The sequence below is a fragment of the Miniopterus schreibersii genome (assembly GCF_964146895.1).
Source record: "Miniopterus schreibersii genome assembly, chromosome: 16".
NCBI classification, from domain to species: domain Eukaryota; kingdom Metazoa; phylum Chordata; class Mammalia; order Chiroptera; family Miniopteridae; genus Miniopterus; species Miniopterus schreibersii.
In genome coordinates this window covers 36,672,826-36,682,174 of record NC_138116.1, presented here as the reverse complement: position 1 = coordinate 36,682,174, position 9,349 = coordinate 36,672,826, and positions in this window count along the sequence as shown.

Sequence of the window (9,349 nt, the reverse complement as noted above, 5' to 3'; positions counted from 1 at the left end):
AGCACTCCATGTTTGCTTATTGGCCCTTTGACCATCTCAATTCAGTTCAATTCGTTAGGCATTGGTGAGCTCCTATTGGGTGTAAAGCCTAAGACTCAACAGACCTCTTCTCACTAATGTCAAAGCAAGTGGTCAAACCAACCCCTTGGTGTTCTAACTAAGGCATAAAGATTTAAAACTGATTATTGGCAATATTCACATGGACATATTTCTATTTGCTCATATTTATATCCATCTGAAATCAATAAGGAAAGCATCCAAATAGAAAACTGGGCAAAAGATACAGATAAGTTCATAGCAGAAAAATACAAATAGTCAAAGACATTTTTAAGAAATGTCTTCATTTTAAACCTTTTTTTAAAAATAGACTTTAAAAATTATTCTATTTCTCCCATTACCTTCTTAGTTATATATTATTTTACTATTCTTTTCGTGGTTATCAAGAAATTACATGTGTCCTTGAATTATTAGTCTACTATAATTTGTACGTTTATCATTCCCCAGATAATGCAAGAACCTTACAATTTAACTCCACTTATTTTCCTCCTGCCTTTTGGCTTTTATTGTCAAATATTTTAATTTTTCATATAAAATAATATCCACCCTGGCCAGTGTTGCTAAGTAGTTGCAACATCGGCCGACACACCAAGGGTCTCAGGTTCAATTCCTGGTCAAGGACATGTACCTGGGTTGCAAGTTTGATTCCAAGCAAACAATCAATGTGTCTCTCACATCCATGTACCTCTCTCTCCCTTTTGCTCTCACTCTCTCTAAAAAAAATTAATGGAAAAAGTATCCTCGGGTGATGATTAACAACAAAAAATAATATCTTAAAATATTATTATTGTTCTATGAAGTCAATATTCACATATTTTCCCATACATTTACCTCTTATCATTCATCTACTCCTGCATTTCTTTGCTTCCATTGGGATGATTTTCATTGCTAAAGAACATATTTTAGTATTTCTTTTAGTGCAGCTATCTTGGCAATTAATTTTCTGTTTTCGTTTATAAACATCTTTGTTTCAACTTCATTTTTGAAGAATATTTTTCTCTGAGTAAGATTCTAGATTGGCAGATATACTCTTTCAGTCCTTAAAAGAATATAACATGTACCCTTGACTTCCACTGTCTCCTGGATTACATCATTTATCTTGAAAATGGACTGTCAGTATCATTGCTCCTCAAAAGGTAATGTGTCTTTTTTCAAATTTTTAAAATTATTTCTGTCTTTGGTTTTCAGAAGTTTTACTATATAATGTGCCTACTTGGGGATTTAAAAAAATTTATTTGGCCTAAGATTTGTAGAGTTTCTTGAATCTGTGGTTTAAAGCATTTCAATAATATTGTAAAATCTGTTATCAGGAACTCTTCATCTGAACCAGTCACTCACTCTCTTTACTTAAATGACTCCGATTAAATGTATTTAGACTTTTATACCACATTTCATATTCTTTTATGCTCTTTTCTGTATTTTCCATTCTTTTCCCCCACTCTATGCTTCTGACTGAATGCTTTCTAGTGACCTATCTTATTGTTTTTTAAATCCTCTCTTCTGTTGTATCTAACCGGCTGTTAAATCATCTATAGAGTTTATTATTTCAGTAATTGTATTTTTCAATTCTGGAATTTCCATTTGATTCTTTTAAAAAATTGTTTCTGGATCTCCATCTACTTTCTTGAATGTATGAGAGTTCATGTACACTAATACCAATATCTTTTTCTCCTTTGGGTCTGATGCTGTCATCTGTTTTTATCTCTTGGTTTTTGTTTATTTGGTTTTATCTCCTAGTACACCTGTTAATTTTTGTTAATTTCTGGATGCTGGGTAAATTGAAAAATTGTAAAGGCTCTGGATGATGTTATTTCTCCATAAGAGATGTAAATTTCTGGGTGTTTATTTTTTCAGGCAGTTAGAGCAGGGTCAAATCATTTCATCCAATCAGAAACTGAGATGCTGCAGGCTTTGTATGGCTGGTCTATTTTTGATTGCCCTTGCTCATAGGTCATAACCCTTCTGGTGTCTCAAATGAAATCCTAGAGTGTTTACTAGACCTTTGTTTCTTGTCAGACCCTAAACTCCAATTTTTGAGCCTTGTGATAATACCAAAACTTTTAGGCCACCATTTTCTACTCAGCTTCAATGCTTCCCAAGCAAATCAGCAAATTCCTTAAAGAATTTCCTAAAGAAAAGAAATAGAGGAGATTCCCCTCACCTCAGTGTTTTCTTTCTTTTACAAGATCATGGTTACTTAAGTTCTGCCCACTTTGGCTACTCTCTGAAGTCTTAAAACAGGTTTGTGTGTGTGTGTGTGTGTGTGTGTGTGTGTGTGTATTAATTTTTATTTTTCTCTAAAGAAATCCTAGTCTGATATAAACCACTCTGTCATGACCAGAAGTAAAAATCAATTAATGTACATTTTTTAAAAACAATAACGCTGACTGTTCTGTGGAAAACAGGCAAGGGGGGCAGGGTGAGAGGAGGCGAGTGGAAGCAGGAAGGGAAGCATTCCAAACAAGACGCCGATGGTGTCTTGAGCTAGGATACTGACAGTGATGACAGAGAGAAGTGGAAGTTTTCAAGTAAGTTTATTTTTGCTTTTTGTTGTGAAGATAAAGTTATAATAATACCCAGGCGTCCTGGCAGGATAGCTCAGTTGGGTAGAGCATTGTCCTAATATGCCAAGGTTGTGGGCTCAATCCCTGCTCAGGGCACATACAAGAAGCAACCGATGAATGCATAGGTAAGTGGAACAACAAATCAGTGTTTCTCTCTCTCTCCCCCTCCCTTCCTCTCTTTCTATAATCAATAATTTAAAAATCATGATAATACTATTAATACCCAGACAAGATGAGTGAGGGTGACAAGACGTAATTTCATATGCTGCTGGAAGGGAGTCTAAATTGGTATGACCTTTATGAAAAGAAATTTGACAGTATTTATCACTTGTCTTTAAAATTATACTAAACTTTGACTCACCAATTTCATTTCTAATAATTATTTTGAGGGAAAATACCAAGATTTTGCAATAAAATACTTATTGCAGCATTTTTATAATAGGGAAAATTGGAAACAATTTAAATATAAATCATTAGATTAATTAAATAAATGACCAGTCCATTGAAAAAGAAGGTGTAAAAGAATGTTTATTGGGGATCACAAGATAAAAACTGAAAAAAATCAAGTCCTAAAAGTATTTATGTGATCCCATTTATCTTAAAATAATTATAGATTATAATTATGCATTATATAATATGTAATTAATTTTAACATAACCATATATAGTATAAATATTATTATATAGAGAGCCTGGAAGATTAAACACCAAGATATTTATGATAGTTATCTGGATAAGTGATGTCGAGCTTACACTTTTGTTTTTCACACCTGCTTTTATGAATTTCCCATGTTTTTTTCAACATTAGTGCTATTTTTATATCAGAACTACCTATCTCAAGCACTGAGGACCAGCAGCTCTCAGGGAGGCTTTCAGTCTGGGATGAAGAGCGAAGACTCAGTAAATTCATGAAACACTTATTTCCCTCACTCTTTAGCCCCTGGCTGCCACCAGCCCTAAGAAGGGGGAGACGTTTCCCTTCCCCACACCGCCCAGAGAACAAACACCCCCCACACCCCCCACTCCCCCACCCCTCACCCCCGCTCTCTTCTTTAGTTTCCCTCCCGTCTCAGAGCATCCCCCAGCCTGGCCTTGGCGGCGTTCAAGGCGCGTGTGTCTCACGCAGTGAGAGGGACCGGCGGGCACACGCGGGCACACGCGGGCGCCCAGGGCTTGGTGACGCAGAGCCTCCCTGCTCCCGGGTGCCACACCCCTGCCTCCTCCCCCCCCCCCCCGCCACGCCCTCCACTTTGGGTCACCATCCTCCTTGCCAATTTCATCCTCGAGGCCAAGCTTTTTGTCTCCTTCTCTTAAATCCTCACCCGAGGATTGATTTGAGAGAGAGAAAGGGGGAGAGAAATATCAATTGCCCCCTGCCGCACCCGACTGGGGATCGAACCCACAACCTTTTGGTGTCCCAAACCACGCTCCAAGCAACTGAGCCACCCGGCCAGGGCTGTTTGTCTCCTCGTCTCAGATGCTTTGGGTGGATCCCACTCTGGCTTCCCGTCCAGAAGGCTGTCAAGCCTTTAAACCCAGCCTCGGGCTCAGGGGTGAGCCTTCTGAAGGGGCCCCATCCCGGCTCTGAGATCCCGAGCCTCTGGAGGTCCGCTCCCCGGGGGACCTCACACGCCCCAAGCCAGTGTGTGTGGAGGCCTGTGCGCACCCCGACTTCAGGTGGTACGCAAGCAAACCCTTTTTTAACTTAACAGTATGTATTAATTTCGCCGTTTATTAAAAGTAGAATTAGAACATCAGACCTGTGATCTCACAGGTATGGATGCTTAGAATGAGATGAGACTAAATACAACAGTTGTCCGTATGGAAAATAATACAATAATTAATAAATAATACAAGAATGCTTTGAGTGCTCACAACTGTAAGCCTACTTTTGCCCCACTCTGTATTTAAGTTTAAAATGCAGCTCAATTTTTTTTTTAAAGAAAAATCAAGTAAATAATTGTACACATGATTCTTTGATATAGCAAACATTTCCAAGATCAACTACTACACTAAGTTTTGGAGGAGATTCCTCCTTCAGAAGCCCCGAGTCCTTCACAAGTCTTCCCCAGCTCAGCTTCCCTGCCCTTCCCAGACTCACCTGGACAACCTGCCCAAGACCGAGCTTTTTCAAAGACGACATTGGCATACAGTGGCTCAAGTGAGGCTCCAACCCAGCAATGGCTCTTTCTCCTGTGTCCAGGCAGCCCAGAGCTTCTCAGTCCATTATGACTTTGAGGAGGGAATTCTGGTTGGGATTCCAAAGGAATTTAGAATAGAAAGTAGGATGGCTGTGTTCCCCAAACTTCCTTTGCACACCGCCCCTTCCCCCAGGCCCCACACTTGAGCTAGGCTTGACAGATGAATTTATTCATTTAACAAACATTGACTTATTGAGCTCTAATGAGGCCAGGTTCCTGTGCTGGAGTCGACAGAGATAAGTTAGGATGTCTGTCTTCAAGATCTTAAAAGATGGAGATGCTGGGGTGGGGCAGGGGGTAGTGATGAGGTAAAAAGGCATTCCAGCAAGAAAAAAAAAGCATGAAGAAAAATCCCAGAGCCCCAAAAGTTGAGAGGCCTTCGAGGTGTCTGAACTGCAGGCCACCACTGTGGCTGTGCTGCGTGGCACGAGACTGAAGTGGGGGCTCTGTATTGCTGAGGGCAGTAGGGAGCCATGGAAGTCTTCAGGAAGGACGAGACCTGTGCAGAAAACTCGGTGGCTGCTGGGTTCTGCGGTGCGGGTTGGGCTAAGGGGGCTGAGGGGCAACAAGTTGGGAATGAAAAGCAGCCCATATTCCACGTACCAAGTCATGTGCCCTGGAAGGGCCTGCATCAACCTGGAAGAGGGGGTGTCTTTGTTTTCTGTTCAAAGGTCCCAGTTTCCCCTGTACTACCAGCAGCCTCAGGCTATATAATAATATCGGAGGCTCCAAGGGAATGGGACCAAGGGAACAGGTAAGACAGAGAGACATTTCAGAGGTGTGTGCAGCCAAGGCCATGAGTGAACTGACCCCCTAAAGCAGGCCTCTGAGCTGGCTAGAACCCAGCCAGGGCCATATAGCTGCAAGTGAGTGGGGAGATGGTCAAGGCTTCACCCAACTCGGGGTCCTCCCCTGGTCTCACTGTGGGCATCTTGAGGGATCACTGAAGCCTCAGCCTGTGTGTGGGCTTCCCTGGGGACCAGAAGATACTCCACTCCACACTTGGAGTCCATCTGCCCTCCATGATTAGGCCTTCCCATCTGCCCACATTCCTCAGGTCAATCAAGACGCTGATGGGTGGAGGCAGGGTGGGAGGAGGGCCAAGGATCACACACACACACACCTGTGGCAGGGAAATGCCACCTCCTGCCCCATGGACATCATTTAACTGCAACCACCATGAGTGTGCACAGGTGCCCCCCCACACACACCTCCTTGCACGACTCTGTCTCATCCTGAGCCAGGACTGACCGAGCCTCCACTGGCCAAATATGGGCAGTCAGTGTACCGGCTTCCTGTCTCCAAACCATACGCAGACCTTAGTGTCCCAAATTGGGTCCTGGACAGTGATGCACGTCCCACAGGAGCTCATGCAGGTGGGGAAGGTCATTGTCATGTATTTTCATAGACAGCGATGATATAAAAATACCAAGAGCCTCTGCCCTAGCAAAAGTTGGCATTAACCAATCAACACGTTCTCTCTCTCTCCCTTCCCCACTTCTGTTGGCCTTCACTGCCTCAGGGCCCAGCGTGTAGTTTCTGGCTCCACATTTCCTCCTCTGGTCCCCCCATCCCTCTCTGCCTTCAATATTTGGGGTAACTCACTTTTACCCTTATCCAAAGTTTTGGCCCTGGCATAAGATTCTAAATGGCATGAATGGCTCTATCCTCTTAGGATGGCCCCTGCCTGCTGCCCCAGCCCATCCCCACAGGGGGCAGAGGGAAGGTGGAGCAGAGAGCTGCGTAGTACCCTTGCTGCTGGACACCCAGGTCCCTCCAGGGGAGCAGGAGAGCCAGGACTGGCAGGGATCCCCCTCCCCTGGAATGCTGGTGCAGAGAATGCTACAGTGGGGACACTGTAAGTTGATGGGGACAGAGGAGTGTCTCTCTCTGAAAGAGCTGCCTCAGCTTCTGGTCCTCCCCTACCCAGCCTGGAGGAAGGAGCATATACCCAAGCTACCCCAGGACCCCAGCCATCTCCCAAGCCAGACCTGGGGGGGATGCTAAACACTTGGACTCCAAAAATTCAGACCACCATGTGCTGATAAAGGAGAAAGCTCCAAGAGGTAGTGTCAAGTAAGACAAGCGAGAGCAGAAGGGTGCATGCGGTACACTGCCTTTTGGTAAAAAGGGGTAATACGAATCTATAAAATGCACAGGAATAAGCACCAATGACAGTGGTTACCTTTCTCAAAATTGGTGGTAAAAATTTACCATCTTAACCGTTTTAAGTGCACAGCTCAGGGGCGTTAAGTGCACTCACGCTGTTGCACAGCCATCGCCACCATCGTCTCCGCAACATTTTTCTTCTTCCCAACTGAGACTCTGTGCCCCTTAAGCACGAACCCCCATTCCCACTGGCAACCACCACTCTGCTTTCTGTGTCTACACATGTGACTACTCTAGGTACCTCATATAAGTAGAACCAGACAATATCTGTCCTTTTGTGACTGGTTTATTGTCCGTAGCATAATGTCCTCAAGGTCCATCCGTGTTGTAGCAGTGTCAGAATTTCCTTTCTATGACTGGATAATATTCTAATATATGCATATGTCACATTTTGTTTATCCATTTATCTGTCAATGGACACAAATTGCATCCGCCTTTTGGCTATTGTGAATAACCCTGCTATGAACATGGGTGTCCAAACATCTATTGAAGTCCCTGCTTTCAATTCCTTGGGGTATCTACCCAGAAGTGGAATTGCTGGCTCATATGGTAATTCTATTTTTTGAGAAACCATCATGTTTTCCACAGTGGCTGTACCATTTTATATTCCCACCAGCAGTGCACAAGAGTTAGAATTTCTGCACACTCTCACCAACACTTTTATTTTCTGGGTTTTTCTTTGTTTGTTTATAGTAGCTATCCTGATGGATGTGCCTTAGTGGTGCCTTTCGGGATGCATAGGAAATGGGCAGATAGGGAACAGGGAGGGGAGAGAATCTTCACTGCAGGTCTTTTATCACCTTTCTTTTTTTTAACCCTCACCTGAGGATATGTTCTTATTGATTTCAAACAGAGAGGGAGAGAAAAAGGGAGAGGAGAGAGAGGAACAGAAACACCGAGCAGTTGCTTTCCCTATGCACCCAGGCCAGGGATCAAACCCGCAACCTGGGCATGTTACCTGGCGGGAAACTGAGCCAGCAACCTTTCAGTGTACAGGATGATGCTCCAACCAACTGAGCCACCTGGCCAGGACCCTTTCATTTTTTAATCATCTGAAGGTATTACTTATTCAAGAAATTAAATTGTTTTTCAGTATTTATTATGACAATTTCTGAATATACAGCAAAATTGAATTTTATGATGAGAATGCATATATCCAATGCATATATCCAATACTTAGATTCCACCATTAGCATACACTATTATTGCATTATCATATTAATCCATTCATATACCCATCCAATAAAAATAAATAAATATATAGTTTCCTAGGCCCCTCCCAAGTCCTGAGACAGGGCCTGGAAATCTGTATCTTTAATCATTCCTCCAGGTGGCAGTGGTATTTGGGAACTTTTATCCTGGTCCAGCTATTAATGCATGCAGAAGGCAGACTGGTAGTCGGTCACTGGCCAGGCAGCCTCAGCCAGTTCTCCCCTTGTTGGGTAGCTCCCTGTGTTAGGCCTCTCCAAAGAAGGTCCATCTTATGGGTCCAAAACGGTCTCCAGACCCATCCCTATCCTGGCTGGCCCCACGTCCAGGACATGCTTCAGTGCCTCAGCAACACGACCTCTAATGTGACCCCAGAACTGGACACAATTCTCCAATGTGACCTGAATGAAGCAGAGGCCACTCGTCCCATCCCTCCCTAAGCTGAAAACTAGTCTTACACCATTCAGACTGCATTTGTCTCCTCTGCTGAGAAAGACAGGTCACACTATAGAATAGGTGGCATTTGCAACAGACCCCATATTCACCAAGCCAGGACCAGAGTGGCCAGGCCCCTTGAAGTAGGTAGTACTCAAGTCTTATTGCCTCTCTAGCCTTCTCTTTTTGCCATGATGATGGTGATGATGACGATAATGACAGTGATGGTAATGGTAGATGACACTGATGGAGAACTTAATGCACAAGAGGTGTGGCTCCAGGAGCATTATTTGCATCCATTCATTTACTCGTCACAACCCTCTAGACCAAAATGTTCTCTATCATTAATCCCATTTTTCAGATTAAGCAACTGAGGCACAAAGGGATTAAGTAACACCCAAAAGTGCGTGGCACTTTCTCTTCATATAAACACACACACAACACTTGTGAATACTGGTGTGCTGATCGTAATTTCCCAGAGATCCCTACTGGCAAATTCCATAGTGCAGATCCTTCTGGCCAATATACCTATGCTCTCAACTTTCCCTGAGTACAAATTCCCCTCTGGCTGTCAAAACTTAACAGCCCTAGACCCCTTCTCTCAGGACCTTGTTAGAAGGTTAGACCCAACTGATAAAGTCAAGCTAAGATTTCTCCAGCTGATATATTTATTCTCTCAGCTAAGTGTTTTGTGTGTGTGTGTGTGTGTGTGTGT